Raw genomic sequence first — 21999 nt, forward strand, 5'->3', positions numbered from 1 at the left:
ATGACCTGACTTAATCTGAACATTTTTTGATCTGAACCCCGTTGGTATGAATGCGTTCACATTAAAAAAAATGATCAAGCGTCATACACAATTGACAGTTAAGTTGACCGGGCAAGTTGAAGGAAATCAAGGACACTTAATACGTTTCCTCTTGCTCAGCAGTTTTGGCAATACAGCTCATATGCAACTTATTTCTCTCCAGCACTCAAAATAGACCATTTTAGTTGATACTGTCGAGCCAATTTCCTCATGGCTCGAGAACTAATCATGCAAATGGAACCAAATTTGGCATGTGGGGGTTTCAGAAGGCAGGATTTTTTTCTATGGTGTACTGAGATCCCTTGCCCTTATAAGAGGGGGGGAAGCTCCTATACTAATGAAATACAAATTTCCGCATAACTTTAGAATCAAGCAAATGGAACCAAATACAAAAATGGAACCAAATCTCATACAAATAAGACAGAAATTGCGTATCTGACATATTTTCTGCTTTGTAACAAGCGGTAAGCTGTTAATGTAAACTAGTAAAACCTTCTCGGAGCAAGAGACAGTGAACCGACGCCGCTAACTTACGTGCCTATTGCCATTCATGTCAAAAGTGAAGGACATTCCAATGGCACGTCATATTTGCGATGAACGTGTTTTGGCTTTAATGTTATTTGTAACCGATGATCCTTTTAAAGGCCACAAGCGAGTTAAAGTAAGATTATTGAAACATGTTAAACTACGCATAATCATATTTAATACAATAATCTGTGGGCTGTGTGCATTCATTACTATTTCAACCTTTATGTTGCGCACAAGTAATTTTCAAAAAAAATCTCTATGTCTCAATGGTTGAAGGTGTTGGATTTATGAACTCCCGTCCACGTATTTTTAAAGCCACCATTGCATTCAATGAAGGATTGAATCTGAATAGTTCGCTCTTCTCTTTTCAACATTCCCTTTAACAATGGCACTCACAGATTCTTATAAACATGCATATGCCAGAAATGCAGTTTACATTAGTCTTTAATAATTTGATATAGTCCTACGTCACCCTTTCGTACAACCCTTAGGGATGTATACCTTGTATTTTTTTCAGAAATTTAAAAAAAAAACAGAGGTTGGACGTTACGCAGGAATTGGCTGAAGAGAGATCTGCCAGAATCCAGTTAAGCAAACAACTGGAAAAAGCAAACGAGACAATCTTGGCTCGGCAGGCTAGATTGACATCTACCCGTAGCGAAAGCGTGAATAGTTAGTATTTTCGGGAGATGCGGGTCCTTCTAGCACTAAGCAAACACGTAACGAAACGGGAATGGAATTATCACGATTCAAGCAATTGGACTCCTTATAGCTGAAGAGAGCGTTATACTCCGTAGAATAACAGCGAGCAAATGGACACCTTATCGAAAAGGTGCAGTGGGACTCCTTATGAATGAAGAGAGCAATTGGACTCTATGGTTGAGAGGAGCAATTGGACTCCTTATAGTTAGAAGGAGCAATTGGACTCTTTATGGTTGAAAGGAGCAATTGGACTCATTATGAAGGAAGGGAGCAATTGGACTCCCTATGGTCGAGAGGAGCAATTGGACTCCTTATGGTTGAAGGAGCAATTGGACTCTTTATGGTTTAAAGGAGCAATTGGACTCTATGGATGGAAGGAGCAATTGGACTCTTTATGGTCGAAAGGAGCAATTGGACTCTTTATGGTTGAAAGGAGCAATTGGACTCCGTGAAAAAAAGTAGTAGAGAGCAATTGGACTCTTTATAGAAAGGAGCAGTAGGACTCTTTACGATGGAAGGGAGCAATTGGACTCCCTATGGGCGAAAGGAGCAATTGGACTTCTTATGGTGGAATAGAGCAATTGGACTCCTAATGCAAAAAAAACAAGGAAAGAACAGAAAAGAACACATAACAAGAACAAGGAATTCTAAAGGTATTTGTTGGAAGTTTTGGTGAGTATACGGTATTATATTTAAAATATTTTAAATAAATTTTTTGCTTTTTATAATGAATTCAAAAATACCGACTAAATATTTAAAGTTTACAGCACAGAGTAGAGGTAAAGGGTATTGTAGTAGATAAGCGAGGTATTAATAAAAGTTGGCATCCGCAAAATATGTATGCCCGCTATATACTTCGAGTCACAGGTCTCAAGCGCACACACGCACACAGGCAGACGGCAGCCTTTCCAGATAGGAAAGAGTGGAAACCCATCAAATATGATATGCGAGAATAAATTGCGTGAGTCGTAGCATTCGCGTTGGCGGTCTTGAGCGAACTCTTGTCTACTTATAGAGCTGCGCATGTGTGAGTGTGACTGAGGATTTGCGCAAGTTGGTTTTGCCTCGAGCGCTCTTTGGCGGGAGCCGATCCCGACTTCACACATACAATATCGGTTGAAGCCAGTAACGTATTGCCATCAATAAAGATGGCTAACCCGATTACTAAATATTCTCTAACGATGTTATTGGCGGGAGAGAAATTGTATGAGCGGAAGAGAATCGGTCGGTATCGTTGATTCTTTTGAGCTTTCGGGGATCGGGTGATAAAGAGAAGCAATTCGGCTCTGAGTTAGAACAACAGCTAAAGGTTGCTAACAATTAAAAAGGGAGATGATTCTCATTCTGTTGGCGAAGTTTGCATTGAATGCACGTATTTGTCGATAGCACCGTTCGCGAGTGAAATTAATTTGAAAATGGCTACGAAACGGGTTGATAAGCACGACAATAGAGTCAGCTGTAAAGTTTATATATCCTGGATAGAGAATCACCAATTATTTCCAGTTTTCAGTGTTTTCCAATGTGTTTTCAAATTTTTTTTCGTGATTAGCATAATCTGCACCAAGAACCAAACATATAACCTATCAGTTCGTAAACATAAATACACTTGCGAAGCTCTAATAATCTCCCGAAACAGAAACAATATATATCAAATGAAAGGTAATGCTTTTTCTTACCTTTATTATCCATTTTCATCATTCCCACTGTTGTTAATTCAATAAAATATTACATTTAAAGTCGAGTTCCATATAGGTGCCAGCAAGCATTTTGGGAATTGCACTTTTTTTGTAGTTCCAATAATCACAACCAGGTAGCGAACGGTTGCTCTTAGTTTTGCTCGAATTCGCCTATGTTCTATTTTTATACTTCTACCTAACTTCTATATTCGTTGCATTCACCTGCTGTTGGGTTTGAACCCGAGCGTTCCGCGCTGTAATCCTATCCCGATCCACTGCGTCATATTTGCCGTATATAAGTGATGTGAACTTTGCCAATAAGTTATTCTTGAGTATAAATACGTTTTAGAACATTCAGCAGCTTTGTGCAGCGTGAGTCAATTATAGAACATTAAAGTTCGGAGTCAGGCAATCAAGTAATAGTGAAATATTTACCTACACCCGAGCCTTCAGCTATGTTTTTGATATGCGCATAGTTGAAAAATAATGAAAAGCGTTGCATTTTAATTTATTATATTTACTGATTAGACATGTGCTCTGATTAAATTTATTTGAGTGATGGAGTGAAATGAAAATGTTTGCTGGTTTGATCACTAAAAATGTAAACATAAAAATAATAACAATCATTTCGTGGCCAGAAGCATACAAGCAGAACTTGTTAGCAACTAAGGTTACTTCAAAACTTCATGTAGCACCCTAAAAGCTTTGAAGTATCTATGAAGTACTTACAGCACTTCTTAAAGCATTTAGTTCTACGTACACTTGATATACACTACTAATCAGCAAGGAGGATCTACGGAACTGAAAATGAACTAATTGTGTACTTTTGAGTTCGCTTGTCAAGTAATATTCGAACTTTTGGTTACTTGGGAAGGCCCGCGCAGAATTAAGGCCCAGACACATGCAAGGAATTTTACTACGTTGCGGTAATTTGACAGTTTTTCCATGGGTTTTCTGTCAAATATCCGCAACGTAGTAAAATCCGTATGCATTGTGTTTGGGCCTTTAGTGCTTTACGGTTGCGTTTGGGTTAATTTGACAGTTCTCCTATACCATTTTACAGATTATCTGTCAGATATACACAAACGCTACCTGTTACGAATACAGCCTGAATTCGTTAATTGGGCCACGACTGCACTCTAGCTGATTATCGCTAATTGGGCCGACTGACAGTTGTTGGAAATTTCTAAACTCGAAAATTCCATACAATGTTGACATTCAAGTTGTCACATAGCCCAATTAGCGAACACCCAATTAACGAATCGCCCAATTAGCGAACCACCAATTAACGAAACTTTGCTGTAATTCTGCGCGGGCCTTAAGATTCGACTCACTTTCACAAAAAGTGGAACCACAGAGAACAGACATCCAAGCGAAAGGTCCCCACTTGGATAAAACTTATGTCAAATTAGTTGGGAAACTATAGTGATGATGTCGCTAACGGCGCATAAAATTCTACACTAAACTCACAACAGCTAGCTTCTGGCGCTAGCATAACGCTTATAGTCCATATATACTAGCGCCAGAGGAGCCAAAGGTTGTCAGTGTGCAAATCAAAAGAATCATTTAGTTGGGAAACTATAGTGGTGGCGACGCTAGCATATTAGGTGATTTTAATTTGAAATTTCATCCAAGAATTCCCGAAAAATTTGTTCCTGAATGGATGTCTGTTCTCTGTGGTGGAACAGCGCAAAAATCTGAGTAATTTGGCAAATTTCTCAATAGGAGCTTTCCAGTGATAATTGTGTTAGTGCGTTTTCAAGCACAACAAAACAGTAAAGAGATGCATTCTTTTGTCACTAAGGCATGAAATAAGTTTCATCTTCCGCTACTTAGCCTACTGTGTTACCTGACTCATAACGAATATACGTTATATACGGGGGAGGGTCTCGTAACTCACTAACTTTGTAGTTTTTCGTTTAATTGATCATAAATTTGAATAGAGCATACAAATATCAACTATATAACATAAGAAATTACATGTTTACTCCAAAAATAAAAGCATGCGAGATTTTAGAATTTCGGAAATAGGGGTGCGTTATGAGTCAGGTAACACAGTAGTGCTACTGTTTTACCTGACTGTACTGGAGTCGCCTGCTACACTGAGGAAAATTTCAGAGTGAAAGTCATTAAAATTCCTTATGAAAATTTGCCACAAGGCAAAAATAAAATTTTCATCAAGTTACCTTATGGAAAAGAACCATAATTACTTGATTATGGCTTTCATGAACTGTCACTATGAAATTCTATCTAAAACCATTTGTAGTTTGATTTCAAACCGATTGAACTTTTAACTGTAACCTTATGAATAGCTCAATGCTGTTATAAGGATTTCATTCAACCACCTTATGAAACCACTCAAACGAAAAGAAAATTCCATTACATTACCTTATGAAATGACTCAAGCGCAAAGAAAATTCCATTACATTACCTTATGAAATTTATACACCATAAAAAAGAATATTCACATTTGGCCCGCAGGCTTGGCTCCCTCTTTTCGCTTCGATTTTGCTCTTTTGACTACAATGCCTTAACCAAACGGAATTAAAAAAAGTGGTGTATAGGGCAATTGTAGAATTAATCATTTATATTAATCATTATTCAAAGAACGTATAGCTTTATCTTTTGTATTTGTGACGGGGCTGCTACCCCGTCGGCAGCAAAAAAGCACTCTTTTTTGTTACCAACGATGTATATAGCACCCTATTGCACTATAAATACAAAAGAAAAGCTATACGTTCCTTGATTAATGATTAATATAAATGCATAATTCTACTACTGCCCTACCACTTTTTCAAATTCTGTTTGGTTAAGGCGTTGTAGCCAAAAGAGCCAAATCGAAGCGAAAAGAGGGAGCCAGGTCCTTTTTGGGCCAATCAATAATATATAACTGCTTAAAATAACTTTATCGTTATTTATATCCTTTAATTCTACTACTGTGTTTTATTGATAAATACGTATTTCGGTCTCGACGTGAGACCTTCATCAGTATCTAACTAACTTAGACTGTTTAACAGTCTAACTGTTAGTTAGATAGTTAGATACTAACTATGGAACTGTTAAACAGTCTAAGTTAGTTAGATACTGATGAAGGTCTCACGTCGAGACCGAAATACGTATTTATCAATAAAACACAGTAGTAGAATTAAAGGATATAAATAACTTTTTGTTTTTCTTCTTATTTATTGTTTCAGGAATTCAACTAAGACGCTCAAATAAACATTAGTTAACTTTATCGTATTTTTACTATGCTCAGCAGTCTTTATTATGCAACGCAAATAAAAAATATTTTACTTTATTATGAAGAATTGTATATGCATATTCGTAACGTGACTTCATTTTTCAACCTGGGTTAGTTTTGACTCAATCAATAAACCTATATGGATAATAATAAGTGTAGGTTTGTCCTATATTTATACCTATTCTAACAAAATATTGTAACTATTATTTTAAATTTCTGGTATTATGAATTGGTGTTTTCTTGGATGTCCCTGGTTTCGTAAAATTGTTTTCTTTGATTTTTTATTGTTTTTTGATTTTTGAGTTTTTATTGTTCAAAGGTTCACCACCTTTCGTTCTATGAACCTAATAAACGTTGCTTCAATGACCTTCCCTTACCTAAAATGTCTTTCCCCGTCACGCCTTATTGGATTCTGTTTAAATACTATAAACACCTTTTATTTCATTACTTTCTTCTCTTCTTTCTACCATTTCCACCGTCTATTGCAAAGACTACCGTTATAGAACAATAATCAATACCTGACTTCAAAAAAGGTCAAGATACCAAAACATGAGGTTGGTCAATTATTTAAATGTTTTAAAACCCTTTATAAGGCAGTGGCAACTATATTACCACCAACAAAAAAATTTTATTTTGCTTCTATAATTATATTAATGTCATTATAGACGCAAAACAAATATTTTTCGTTGGTGGCAATATAATTGCCACGGCCTTATAAAGGGTTAATAATTATATTTATCGCTTAAGATATGAATAAAAACTTTTGCAATTTTAAGATACAAATATAAAATCTAGTGTTCGAATTTTAAAGGGATCTAATCTCCCACACGTCGATCTGCATAAAGTAGCGTGGATTGCTATCAACCAATGCGTAACATATTTTAAATCCTCCAGATCCTTCCTTCAGCAGATTTTGTTTTAAACTTTAACAAAGAAAGTTGACTTTAGTTATAACAATAAATGGAACTGTTTCCTAGAATTGAAGTAAATATTTTGTCATAGTGATAGTTGTTTAAAATATAATAAGAGTAAAATTAAAGCAAACAAGGATAGCAATATGCACCTATATAGAAACCTTATAAAATAAATTAAACTATTCACTGCTAACTGCTATGATGACATTTTGTGAGTTTCAAATTAGTACGTCTGCTGTGGGTGTTTACAGAACGAAGTTCATGGATTTAATTCAGTTCCAGAAGTCAGCTTAGAAATCTCAAATACAGTGTCATCCACCTGCATGGATCGATGGCCAGCCTTGAGCGTTGACTTTTACTTTTTTTGTTGCAGAGCTGCATTCAGAGAAAATTTCAATTATTGTAGGTACATGATTGAAACTAGTAATTATAATTAGGATTCACCTCAGACAGACCATAGTCTCCTTGTAGTTTGACATATTTTCCTATTAGCTTCACAAGCTTAACAAGAGCGTTAATTTTGGACAAATGGTTGGGGCCAATTTTGTGCACGAAAAACGCCTCAAGCTGTAAAAATGGAGAGGTACGTTAGTAAATGTGACATAACCGTGAGAAATCACTGTTTAAGAGACTTACCAGCTGCTGAGAATATTGAATATTCACTCACACCCATGTCTGCAACCGAGTTTCCCATATCTTTGGAATCTTAGGCTCGAGAACCGTTTCACCGTAGCTTCGTCCTCTGCTTGCTCTACTTCCCCGTTGGTCTTGTGCTGTTTCTGAGTTTCGGTATATCAACTCACGTACCGTGGCGATCTATACAGCAGAATCAGTCGGCAGGATCCATTCGAGAGTCAGCCGAAGACACGCAACCCAAGAATATTTGTGATTCAACTGACGAATAGAACTCCGACGATAGGCCTTTCGTTTTTCGGTAACCACCACCGACCGGACGCTGTGGCAAAATACCACCGATAACTAATTCGTTGTCATCAAAATTTTCTAATACCAGTTCGGTATCACCGATAGTTCCGTAGTGGGTAGAAGTTCTAGGTGAATCAAACGACTGCCGGCAGATGAAGCAAATTAAGTAGCCCGCATCAGGACACACTTTGGTACGCAAATAATCTCAAAGTCGGTCGCGGTGCAATTTTCCAGTAATCCATCTCGAAGTATACAACAGCTAAATTGACAACTCCTCCCGGTGGAACCAGTTCATGGCTTCCTGCAAAATATTCTGTTCAAGTCACATTATAAGTATCAATCGAAAAGGTAACGGTACGCTCCTGCCAACAATTCAACGACACCCTGCGTTTCGCATCTCACACTTTGTTTTCTTGTTTTGAAATTACGGGAAAATTCGCTTTAGGAAGTTTCGTACCGTGAATCAATATAGATTCACCTACCTTCATACGACCACGCACAATCGGCGCAAGGTAAAAGGCTACAGTAAGAATAAATACACGATACACCCACTAATAATTACTATTATCTTTACTACTAAGAAAACCCCATAATTTCACAATATTTGCATGCCAAGAGCAATTTGTAAAACCTCGAATTGCGAAATTGTAAGTATAAGGTCAGGTGGGGCAAAACGGGTCGCGGCTCGCGGGGCAAGATATGTCAGTTACGTTAAGATGAAAGTTTAAGCTTAATCCTTATCAACGATTTTTTTTGGTGGCCGCCCATTTGTTATAATACTATTTAGCATAATCCATTTCGCATATTCATAAGGGGCCATTTGGTGTTATTTATTACATTTCTTACTAACTCTTGTTAGTAAGCACTAAACAAAATCTGCTTAAATTATAAATTATGTCGAAAAGTCGTTATGCCAAAGGTTTTTATGCTATACGGGGTAGCCTCGATTTTCATCTAATACCTTAAGTCATGTTATTTTATAGTCATAATTCGTAACTTAACTTTTAATCATGCATACCTATAACAGTGGATTTCTGTCTGTCTGCCTGTCGGTATGTTCCTTATAGAATCGAAAACTACTGAATCGATCGACTTGAAAATTTACATGTAGGGATTTTTGGGGCCAGGGAAGGTTCTTATGATGGTTAGAGACTCCTCCCTCCCTAAGAGGGGGGAGCTCCCATACAAATGAAATACAAATTTCTGCATAACTAGAGAACTCATCAAGCAATTGGAACCAAATTTGGCATGTGGGAGTTTTAGGTGGCAAGAATTTTTTCTATGGTAAATTTAGACCCCTCCCCTATTTAGAAAGGGAATTATGACCCCTCTCTCCTTTAAGAGGGGGGGGGGCTTTCATAGAAATGAAATACAAATTTCCTCTTATCTCAAGAACTAATCAAGCCAATGGAACCAAATTTGGCATGTGGGGGCAACATTTTTGGAGATAACATTTTTTTATGAATTAGGACCCCTCCCTGTTTAGTAGGGCGTAGGGGGCAAAAAGCAAAGCCTGGGTGCTAATTCCGTTATCGAAATTTGACCTTCTGTTTTTATACGACAGACTTCGCAACCAGCTGTTAGAATACAGGACAATGCGGGGTCAGTTCTACGATCCTACTGACTCTAACAGCCTTTCCCAACGGAGATTCGAACATACGACGACTGGCTTATTAGACCAGCGTTTTACCTCGAGGCTAACTTGGAGGGAGAATTTGCCAAAATCGCCATTTTTTCTTTCTTTTCGTCGGTTTTGTGGAAAACAATCTATACCTATAAAAATGGATTTCTGTCTGTCCGTATGTTCCTTATAGAATCGAAAACTACTGAACCGATCGGCGTGAAAATTTGCATATAGGGATTTTTGGGGCCAGAGAAGGTTCTTATGATGGTTAGAGACTCCTCCCTCCACTAAGAGGGGGGCTCCCATACAAATTTCTGCATAACTCGAGAACTAATCAAGCAAATGGAACAAAATTTGACATGTGGGTTGTCTGGAGACAAGAATTTTGTCTATGGTGAATTGAGCTGCTACACCAAAAAATAACTCACTCGTTCTGTTTGACAGTTGGCTTATCCGCCCTTTTCAAATGTTGGTCGACAAATGGAACCAAATTTGGCATGTGGGTGTTTTTGGATGCATGAATTTTTTCCATGATGAATTGAGACCACTCCTCTCTTTAGGAGGGGAATTATGACCCCTCGCCTTTTAAGAGAGGGGGCTCTCATACAAGTGAAATACAAATTTCCTCAAACCTCAAAAACTAATCAAGCAAATGGAACCAAATTTGATATGTGAAGGTTTCTGGGGGCAAGAATTTCTGCTATGGTGAGTTAGTAGGGGGGAGGGGCTCTCAAACAAATGAAATACAAATTTCCTCATAACTCGAGAACTAATCAAGCAATTGGAACAAAATTTGACATGCGAGTGTGACAAGAAGTTTTTCTATGGTGAATTGAGACCCCTCCCCCTTTTTAAGGGGGGCTCCCATACAAATGAAATACAAATATCCTCATAACTAGAGAACTAATCAAGCAAATGGTACCAAATATGGTATGTGGGGGGTTTTGGAGGCAGGAATTTTGTACGATGGTTTGAAACGCCTCACTCCTGTGGTAGGGGAACAAGGACTCTCATGCAAATAAAACAGAAATTTTTTCGTAACTCAAAAACTAATCGAACTCGAGAAATTTTAGACTTTCATAAAACATTAGTCAATAACAAGACCACCAAAAACTATCAATAGTAACATTAGATGATTCAGCTTCAGAGATCAACTCTATCTAGGTTTATTTATGTTCCTAGATCTACTGACCTCTATTACTTTCCTTCAGTTGGGTTTTTCGTGAAATGGTATTCTGCGAAATTCTATATTCCGCGTTATGGTCAACCGAGAATCGGTGTTCCGCAAAATGGTATTCGGCGAAATGGTTTGTAATGATGGCGAATATTAAAATGCTTTATTTTATCAGGATAAGCAATGTGGAAAGTTGTTCTCTATTTTACTGTGAGGAAAATTTGTATATTGAAGCACCCATGAACTCCTTAGAAACTTGCAAAACTCGAGATTGTGACAAAGGTTATTCGAAGTTCACGATTTATGTATATGTATATATATAGATATATATGAAAAGCAAGAATAGATTTGGCTTTCTAATCTAATCTAATCTAATCTCACACTAACGCAGCCAATACTTGAAGGCATAATAATCTGAAAAACTGCGAATATTCTTTTCCTTGCAGTTGAAAAAAATGCACCATTCATCTTAGTCTCATCATCGAAACTTTATTTATAGAAGAAATCAAATTATAATATTTAGAATTTTTCAAAAGTAATAATAAAAAATTATTTAGCTCTCAAAAAATATGAAAAACTAGCTCGTTGACGCGAATTTAGAAAACAAAATATTTTCTACGTTATATAAAAAAATTGTTTTTTTTTTTTTTTTGTGGGGTGTTGAGTTGGAGCTGCTTGGCAGCTTGATTTTCAAGGCTCAACCCAAAAGAATAATAAATTTTAGCTTCTATCTTGCAACAGTACTTCCAGACGGACTAGCCTATGTCGGCCGGTTGAACACTGGTTGGCCAGTACTGTCTTTGGATAGGTTTTCAAAATAAAACAAATTGACTGTGGTGCGATGTAGTTGTTCATGGTGGCTGAATATGAGTCTGAAGGCGAGTGATAAAGTCAGATGAGTAGGTACGTCGCGTCGAACGTTTCTCCTTTCTTAACTAAGAAACAAGTCGGGAAGCAAATTTGAATTTGGTAATGCTTTATCGATTTTAAGATACTTTATAGGGTTTTAGAATTTCTAAATCTTGTCTTTTTGAGTCTTTAGAGGTAATGTCACCCACTAAAATATTGTTTTACTAACATCATGCGCATATCTCCATCAACAGTGTACATACTTGATATGTGCATAATGGCAGTATATGCATTGCGTTGACGTGAATCTAAACTTTGTTCGCTTAATACTTCTAAAAACTACTGAAAAGAAAACTCAATTGATTGACAAATGTATTAATGAATTTTTGAGTTACTGTCGACCAATCTAACACCCGCTTCTAGGCAAGTTTTCATTCAGTATGCAACCATGTAATGTTTTTCGCTGAAGAAATAATAATAAACTTAGTAATATTTAAACCTATTAGAAAACATTATAAATTTTGAATATCACTGGTTCGCTTACCTTTCTCTTGCCTTTTTCTTTGTTAGCTTTACCTGGATTCTCTGTAGCCCGTCACATCACCTGAATCAGTTATTGGTCCATATTATTGTTGTTATCATGTTGTTCCAGATTCTTTTCTTGTTCAGGTCGTGTTAGTTTGTCGACATTTACTTGGTCTTCCAGCGAAAACAAACTGAAAGAAGAAAAAAAGACGAAAACCCCTTGGGCAACTGCCCTGGATAGATTAAAATTCGCGATTCGGGCAAGCCAAGTCAAAGGTAATATCTTTGTGATTAACCTTACCAAAAGCCCTGAATCAATAGAAAACAGGTATATGTATATAAATTAAGATTCGTAAATCGAATCTTCGAATCTTCGAACGTCTTGCTACCATTTTGAACGTTCTGCCAAATAAATTGATTCAAAAATACTTTTGGTAGGCTTCACCACATTTGGCATCACTAGTGTGCATCTTCCATTTGTGTAAAGATACAGACCAGCCCTGGGACCTGGTTGCAGTTAAGCAATCCTCAAGGTTATGCCATGCCCAGGGAAGACGCTCCATCGTTACGCCGCTGGTTACCGGGATGCACCGATTCTAGCACTTTGGGAACTCCTGACCCCCCCGCCGTAGTCGCGCCTATCCTGCCTGCGTTCAACAGCCATCCTGGTCCTACGTGCGGCTCTGGGGAACGGGGTTTCCGAAATTGCTTTCATGGCAAGTACAAATTTGTTAGTCCGCAACTCACCACTGACCCGCTCTGCGCTTCTAGCCTACTGAATTCTAACGTCAATGGGTTCCATCTGGATAGAAATGTTAATGCCGTCTCCGACCTTGCTCCAGCTCCACCACTACTCCGGCAGCTACCGGGATGCACCGATTTTAGCATTGTGGGAACTCCTGACCCCCCCGCCGCAGTCGCGCCTTTCCTGCCTGCGTTCAACAGTCGTCCTGGTCCTACGTGCGGTTGCGGGGAACGGAGTTTCCAACATTGCATTCATGGCAAGTACGAACTTTCAAGCCCGCATCGCACCACTGATCCGCTCTGCGCTTCTAGGCCACTAAACCCCAACGCTCCTGCCTTCCATTGACGACGCAGAACTGGTACCTCAACATTAGAGCCGAACAATGCAGCTGTTGCATCTAGCGATGTGGACGATAACCGTCCCATGCGTTGTTACTATCAGAACGTACGAGGATTACGGACCCGTTCTTTTTGGCAGCTAGCGAGTGCGACTACGATGTTATTGTGTTGACCGAGACATGGCTGGACGAATGTTTGTACAGTGCGCAACTGTTCGGCAATGGCTTTGCTGTCCATCGCACCGATCGTAACCCCTTGAACAGTAGAAAAACCCGTGGCGGGGGTGTTCTGATTGCTGTTTCAACTCGATGGAACAGTTATATCGATCCAACACCTGTGTCCAATGTTATAGAGCAGCTATGGGTCAGAATCGCTACGTCTCGTCGAGTTGTAAGTGTGGGTGTCATCTATTTACCCCCGGATCGACGTAACGATATTAACAGCATTCATGAGCACGTGGACTCTATCGGTGCTGTTTTCTCCAACTTGGACCTCAGTGACTATGCTCTGCAGTTTGGGGACTATAATCAACCTCAGCTCCGATGGTGCAAGTCGAGCGACGGGTCTTTCCAGGTCGACTCCCTAATGGCTTTATCTGCGGCCAGCTCTACACTTATCGACGGTTTTGCCCTACATGGGTTGATGCAAGTCAATGGTATTGCCAACAAAAACGCCAGATTTCTTGATTTAGTCTTGAGTAACGAGGCCGCAACGCAAGTCTGCACCGTTTCGGAAGCAATTGAGCCTTTGATCACGCTCGACGCAGACCATCCTGCTTTGGACGTCCTGTTGAATCTCCCAACGCCGATCATTTTTGAGTCTACCTTCGGGAATGAGGGTACACCGGACTTTCGCCGAGCTGATCATGATGGAATCAGATCCGCTATCTCTCGCGTTGACTGGCAGACAATAAACTCTGCTACATGTATTGACGACGCCGTCGATTATTTCCAACGAACAATCGTAAACCTAATTAGTGAATTTGTACCCGACGCCCACCCGCCTTTAAAACCTCCTTGGTCGAACAATCGTCTACGCAGACTAAAACGGCTGAGGGCTAGAGCTCTACGAAGATACTGCCGGAATCGTTCTCACCTTACAAAACAGGAATTCAACCGTGCGAGTAACGACTACAAGAAACTGAATAGATTTCTGTACCAACGCTATGTTCTCCGCACACAGGCATCTCTGTGCAGGAACCCAAGGCGATTTTGGCATTTCGTAAATTCCAAGAAAAAAGAGGCTGGTCTGCCAATGTCGGTTCACCTTGGGGAACAAGTTGCTAACTCTGAACTTGAGAAGTGCGATCTTTTCGTCCAACACTTCAGGAATTCGTTCAACGAACGTTCTGCCTCACCTGAACAAGTCGCCATTGCCATCAACGACTGTCCTAGTGATACTTTTGAGTTCCGTCCATTTCACATTAGTGAACAAATCGTAATGTCTGCACTCCGAAAGTTAAAGCTTTCTTATGCTGCTGGTCCCGATGGCATTCCAGCGTCCATTCTAAAGTTGTGCTCGGAGGTGTTAGTTACTCCACTTACAAAACTGTTTAACAGGTCACTGCAAGAGAACAAATTTCCTGAACTATGGAAATCCTCCTTTATGTTCCCTGTTCACAAGAAAGGTGATAAGAGAGACGTTCGGAATTACAGAGGCATCACCTCCTTATGCTGCTGTTCTAAAGTTTTTGAGATTATTATCAATGAGGCGCTTTTCTGCTCATGTAAGAACTACATTTCAACTGCTCAGCATGGATTCTATCCCAAGCGGTCTGTTGCGACAAATTCGACCGAATTTGCATCACTATGCGTTCGCACAATGGACAACGGTGGACAAGTTGATGCTGTCTACACTGATCTCAAGGCAGCATTTGATCGAGTGGATCACGAAATACTGTTAAGGAAACTAGAAAAACTTGGAGTCAACAGATCCTTAGTCGCCTGGTTCAGATCCTATCTGATAAACCGATCGCTTCGCGTTAAGATCGGAGCTTCTAGTTCCGAAGTGTTTACGAATGTTTCGGGTGTCCCCCAGGGCAGTAACCTTGGGCCACTTTTGTTCTCGTTATTTATCAACGAACTTTCTGTCATACTGCCATCTGGTTGCCGCCTGTTTTACGCCGACGACGTCAAAATATATAACATCATCAACAGTACTAATGATTGCGGCTACTTGCAACTAAGTGTAGATCGTATGCAGAGTTGGTGCTCCCGGAATTTTTTGACACTTAGTATCAACAAATGCAATGTGATAACCTTTCACCGTAGACAGAAACCGATCATGTTTACTTATTCAATTGCTGGACACAGACTTCAACGGGTCTACCAAATTAGAGACTTGGGAGTTACTCTTGACTGTGAGTTAACCTTCAAACCTCACTACAACGACATTCTGACGAAAGCCAACAGACAACTTGGTTTTATATTCAAAATCTCCGAAGACTTTCGCGACCCGCTGTGCCTACGGGCGTTGTATTGTGCACTAGTCCGCTCAGTTCTTGAGTTTAGTAGTGTGGTATGGTGTCCATACCAAGCGTGTTGGATTGCTAGATTCGAGCGAGTACAAAAAAGGTTTGTTCGCTACGCACTTCGTTGGCTACCATGGCGTGATGCTACGAACCTGCCTTCCTACACTGATCGCTGTCGGCTACTTGGAATTGATACCCTAGAACGGAGAAGATTCACTGCACAAGCTCTCTTTGCTGCTAAGATCATCACTTCGGAAGTCGATTCGCCTGAACTACTCCGGCAGTTTTACTTCTATGCTCCAGAGAGAGTTATACGTCAACGCAACTTTTTACACCTCGCAGCTCGTAGTCGACAATACGGACAAAATGAGCCAATCCGTGCCATAACCAGTGCATTCAATCTCGCTTACAGCATTTTTGACTTCAACATTCCATTGCATGTTTTTATGAGAAGACTATCATGATCTTGTGTTCGTTTTATTTTTCATTAAGACAATATTTTGTCAGATGAATTTTATTCAATAAATAATAATAATAATAATAATAAAAAAATTGTTTCAACCCAATATTATTCTACAATATTCATAGAAGTATCTAACGTTTGTTGTCAGTACCATTAACACCGGAACGGTTCGGTGATTCAAACGTCTTAATTTTTTCTTTAGTCTTTAGACCAAAATGATGATATGTGTGATTACCCTAATTCAGGAGCAGGCCAAATCAAATACACGACAGTAAAATTTTTCAGATAAGGTTCAAGTACACATAGTTTAAACAAATCTGGAGTAGCTTTAATTCGCAATAGGACTATTTTACGTGGAATTGTTGTATTAAACAAAAAAACAAAAGCATGTATATAAAATAAAAAATTAATACTATTACATAAATTTTCAACGGAAGATTTTTGCGTACAAATGAAAACCATTTGTAAACAGTGCCTTAAACATAAAAACTGTCCAATACACATGCATAATGAGAAGTAATGTGGTTTTTTCATGCTATGTCAGTTCTTGTACAAGCTTAGGACCATCGTTGCTTTATTGTCCAATGATTAAACAGTCAAATTTTAATACTTTAAAAACTATAAATAATTGTTTATTTTGCTTGAAAATGTTGACAAATAGTGCATAGATGAATATCATTAGCTATGAACAGCATGATATAGTAATAATTATTTTAAACGTTAATTAGGCTGATGCAAATTTGAAAAAAAGTTTATGTCACCCCCCCCGCCCCCCTTTGAAAATTTTCGAAATGTGAAGGGGTAAAAAATAAAGTGTCATATTAGTCTGTTGCATTTTTTAGTGATAAGGGGATTTTTTCACAGTTCAATGAGTTTACATCTCTAAATTATCCAATATGTGCAAAGTTATAGTTATCTCGTTAGTCTCGATCAACTTTCTTTCACCAACTAAGCTTTCTGATTCTGCTGCAAGTCATAGGCAACTGTTGTGCTTAATCTTTAAGTTCCCGACGTCGAAAATTGGTGTGCTTGTAATCAGACTTTCGGCTTGATTCCATTTTAATTTACCATGTTTTAAAAGAATTAGATGGAGGCAACAATCAATTAAACATTATATTAGTGAAATTTGGTACCGCTTTTGACGGAGATATTCCGATTTTTGATTTGCAGTGGGGTTATTTTTTCCCTCAAAGGTACTAGATAAGATAAAAATAGAAACACAATTTTTCGGCTTTTCGGGGCTCAAAATTGGTCGTTTTACTCCGTAATGTCCAAGTAACTACCGTAATTTTGGAGGTACGGGACATAAAACTCAACGATACAGTTTTTACCATTCATTGGATGCATGCAGCATGCAGGATGTCACTGAACTGTTCGAAACTTGAAAATTTCGAAACGGTGTGCATCCTTAATAGACAAAGAAGAGGCCTCCCGAGCAAGGATTGATAACAAAAGTATATCAAAATTATTACATATTCTGCTGTTGATATCAACTAGAAAACATGTTTTGTTACCAACTCAAAATGGCACTTATGATGTCAGATTTTGCAATCATTTTGTTTTCATTTTTATTGAAAGAAAATTTGTTGACAGATTCTATTTATGATGTAAATAAACCTTCAATATTTAAATTAATCCATTTTCATATAACTTTTTTTCTAGTTAAATGGTTGGTTCAAATTATATGATGATAGCAAAATGATGATGATATAATAGTAAAATGACAACTAATACTGCTTTCCTATTAATATTGTGTAACAGCAAGATAAGTATTCCGTTTGATATTTTTGATAACAAAAGTAGTATGTATTCAATTTAATTTCACGGCTTGGAATTTTTGCAATCATTTTTGATATTTTAACCGCTAAGCCGACCAAAATGAAGTCACACCGAGTATTCAAAATCCGTTACATCAAGATATCAAATTTTGTTTTAAATTTGCTCTAAAACTTTGCTCGGGCTGATATTCATGACTAAAAGGTTGACCAAGAAACGTGAATAGCTTCAAAGATTTATTTTCTTAAAACATGTCGATAGCACAGCATAAGTGTTCCAAGTAATAAAGTGGCAGGGACCTAAACTGCCATTTTCACACTATGGTTAGATTACGATACTATGTCGTGGTTACCGAGTTCTGAACTAGTAAGTGACACGGATTTCGATTATTAAAAAGGAAGGTAACTAACCGAGTGATACGGAGGTTCAAAACAAAATTAAGATCAAGTAATACGTTTGTGGCTCTCTAAGGTGATCCTGTGGCACTCCACTATTATCAAACTGCTTCATCTCTACCAGGATGCTTACTTACAGGATGTGCTTGGGTCGAAAATTTTTGAAGTTTGAAAGGGTTGAACTAAAATTTAACTACTGTACAAAATATTTGTATTAAAATTTTAATAAATATGGAAAAATAAACGCTGGTTTCTTCTCTTTTGTTTGGTTATTGAAGGTTTAATATTATTATTTTTTTCTTGCCCCCCCCCCCTCCTTCAACAATATTTTGAGACCAGGACATAAACTTCTTTTCAAATTTGTATAAGCCTTAGTGAGACATGTTTCTTATCTGAAATGCTAACAAAGTTCAAGATTATAGCCCATATTGTATATGACAATGTTCAACTTGAATTTTCGTTATTAAATCATGCCTTATGTAACGCTATTGTTACAATAAATTATCCACAACTGATCAAAGTGAGTAATTTGTGCACTTTGATAGAATTTGAGTGTATATGTATTCTAGAATTAGCGTTTTATTGGACGCTGTCCAATCATTGGAATCGTTCAATGATAGGCAAAATACCCTATGTATATTTGATTCACGACAGATACGTATTTCGCCTACGACTTGCAGGCTTCCTCAGTGTCTTCGAACTTAGTTCGAAAACAGACACTGAGGAAGCCTGCAAGTCGTAGGCGAAATACGTATCTGTCGTGAATAAAATATACATAGTAGAATTAAATTTGATAAGTTTTCTTCTTTTTTATTTTAGGTTTCGTATTCTACTAAGACGCTCCAAAAACTTCGGTCCATTTGCTTGATTAGTTCTCAAGTTATGAGGAAATTTGTATTTCATTTGTATGGAAGCCCCCCCCCCTCCTTCTAAACAGGGGCGGGGTCCTAATTCATAAAAAAAATTCTTGCCTCCTAAAACCCCCACATGTCAAATTTAATTCCATTTGCTTGATTAGTTCTGAATTTGCATTTCATTTGTATGAGAGCCCCTCCTCCAAAACAGGGGAGGGGTCCTAATTCATCGTAGAAAAAATTCTTGCCTCCGAAAATCCCCAAATTCCAAATTTGGTTCCATTTGCTTGATTGTTTCTCAAGTTATGAGGAAATTTGTATTACATTTGTATGGGAGCCAATAACCAATAACAAATCATAAGAACCTTCCCCGGCTCCAAAAGCCCCAGCATACAAATTTTCACGCTGATCGATTCAGTAGTTTCCGAGTCTATAAGCAACATATAGACAAGCAGACAGAAATTCATTTTTATAGGTACAGATTATAAAAGAACGTTACTTGATATCACACTGTAGGAGCTTACGACGACTGGTATGTTGACATAGTATCGTACCCCGAAGTTAACTACAGACCTGAACGACCAAAATGGTTAAAAGTTTATAAATAAATAAACATTGCTGATTGCATGGAAAATTGTACCATATAAAGTGCGAAATCGTTCATAAAAGTGCGATCCAGCAATCGTTTCGGTATCTTCGGCGCACTTTTTCGTTACATTTCAACCAGAGGCGCACCGAAGAGACCGAAACGATTTAGACCAAGATAGCACTTTTATGAGCGATTGCGTACTTATTGAATAGACAATCTTCCTTGCCATCAGCAATATATATTCACAAAAAAAGCCGAAATCAACTGGTAAGTGCGTAGGATATGGCTTCAATTTACAATAAATCCACTGTGCACACCCATCTGAGGTGTATGTCTACAGACATGCAAGCATATCCAAGCAATCCGCATCAAATTTACAAGGCCCTCCCTGTCCTTTCATATTGAGCGGATCAGACCTGTCATTCTGCATTGCTTGACACATAAATATAAGGCGAAGTGATAAACCCATAAGTCAAAAAATCTACATTAGAATATTAATAACATAAAAAGAAGTATAGCAAATAAGACTTACCAACAAAGTTGAAAGCTTGATGTATGATTTCAAATTCCAAAATCTATCTTTGGCACGTGTCCTTTAGTGACAAGCTGCTAATTAATTATACAATTCTGCTGCCCGGAGGTGTCAATCGGAACCATATCAACATTAGTCTGAAATAAATTAAATTATAAGCAAAAAACCAACTAATTTATCGTCTCAGAAAAACTCACCGTTCTATCGACAACGGCAACAAAAATCACATACGCTTTTTTTATTGGAGTGTATTCTTCTTTCACGTTATTGTTTCATATTTCCAATCTACTGATTGAGTCTCCTAATATTGGACTCCAGCTTTTCGGCGTTTGCGCCGGAAAACGATTCGACCATGGATTTTTCCTTGGGGAAGAATTTTGGGATGCTAGATGTTGTATGCCAAATCACACTCACTCTCGTTCACCTTGATGACAACGATCTTGTTGGTAATTCGGTCTGGAATTCGTCCAACTTAGAGGCAACCGAGGGGCAAGACACTGCTGAAAATATATTACTTTTCCCTATGGAAATATTTTTTCAACCTTAATATATTGACCCTTCCCACCCATAATATAACCTAAAGCCCTATAAAGTTACATTTATTTATACATTTATAGGGCTTTAATGGAGCGTAATATATTAATATATGATAAATATTATGAAGTGTCTTCCCCCTCGGAGGCAACCACCTTGCAAGTTGCAACGGCCGCACCAGGTTGCGAAAAAGCCCACCAGGACCAGCTTATCGCATGCGGTCTCCAACCAGCTGCCGAAATCAGTAGCATCTTCTACGATGTACACCATTGTGAATTGTGACTAATAACCAATAATTGTGACCCAGTAAAGTTGAGACGTAAAGTAAAGTCACAAAACTGAAGGTACACTTTTTTAAGACGAAGAAAACGATTACATAGGTACTAACGAAACGAGCGGTCTGAAAACAGGAAAAAACGAATCGCGTCTTGTCTTGACTGACCGACTGAGACTAACACTGACACCGAGAAGCGAGAAGAAACACCGGCGCGGCGAATAAACATCAAAGTAAAATTCATAAGGTAACATTATAGATTTCTTGGATTTGCCCGAAGTGGTGCCAGTATGTTTTTCATATTCATATAAATAATATTTACCTTAATGTGTTCATACGAAAAGTAACATTGCAAGATTTAATAATCGTACTGTTCCGTTAAGAATTCCATACGTACCTTATGAAATTGAAAATTATTGATTTTTCAAACGTTCATAAGGCAAATCTTATGAATTTTGTCAGGTTATTTTTCTGAGTGTAGAGATGTAACACACCTTGCACCGTCTGATAGAATACATTGGGTTACGAGCGATGTATCTGGTGTAGCCACGGGAATGACACTTCCAATACCAACCTATACAAAAAAAACGTAGCCAACATAGAGCGGGCCCAAGCTGACAGCTTCATAGATGGGCTCAAGCTGACAACCGAGTCGGATGTATAAATTGTTAAATTTTGTTAGTTTTAGTTCGATTTTAGTCAAGGTTTTAGCATCACATAGCCAATTTCAGGCAGACAATTGATACGAAATACATGAAACTGTGAAAATGGTTAGATAAATTCGTTTTGTGAAATCGCTTTGCGTTTGCCGCCTTTTTCATGTGAGTAACGAA

The sequence above is a fragment of the Sabethes cyaneus genome, chromosome 2 (genome assembly GCF_943734655.1).
Source record: "Sabethes cyaneus chromosome 2, idSabCyanKW18_F2, whole genome shotgun sequence".
NCBI classification, from domain to species: domain Eukaryota; kingdom Metazoa; phylum Arthropoda; class Insecta; order Diptera; family Culicidae; genus Sabethes; species Sabethes cyaneus.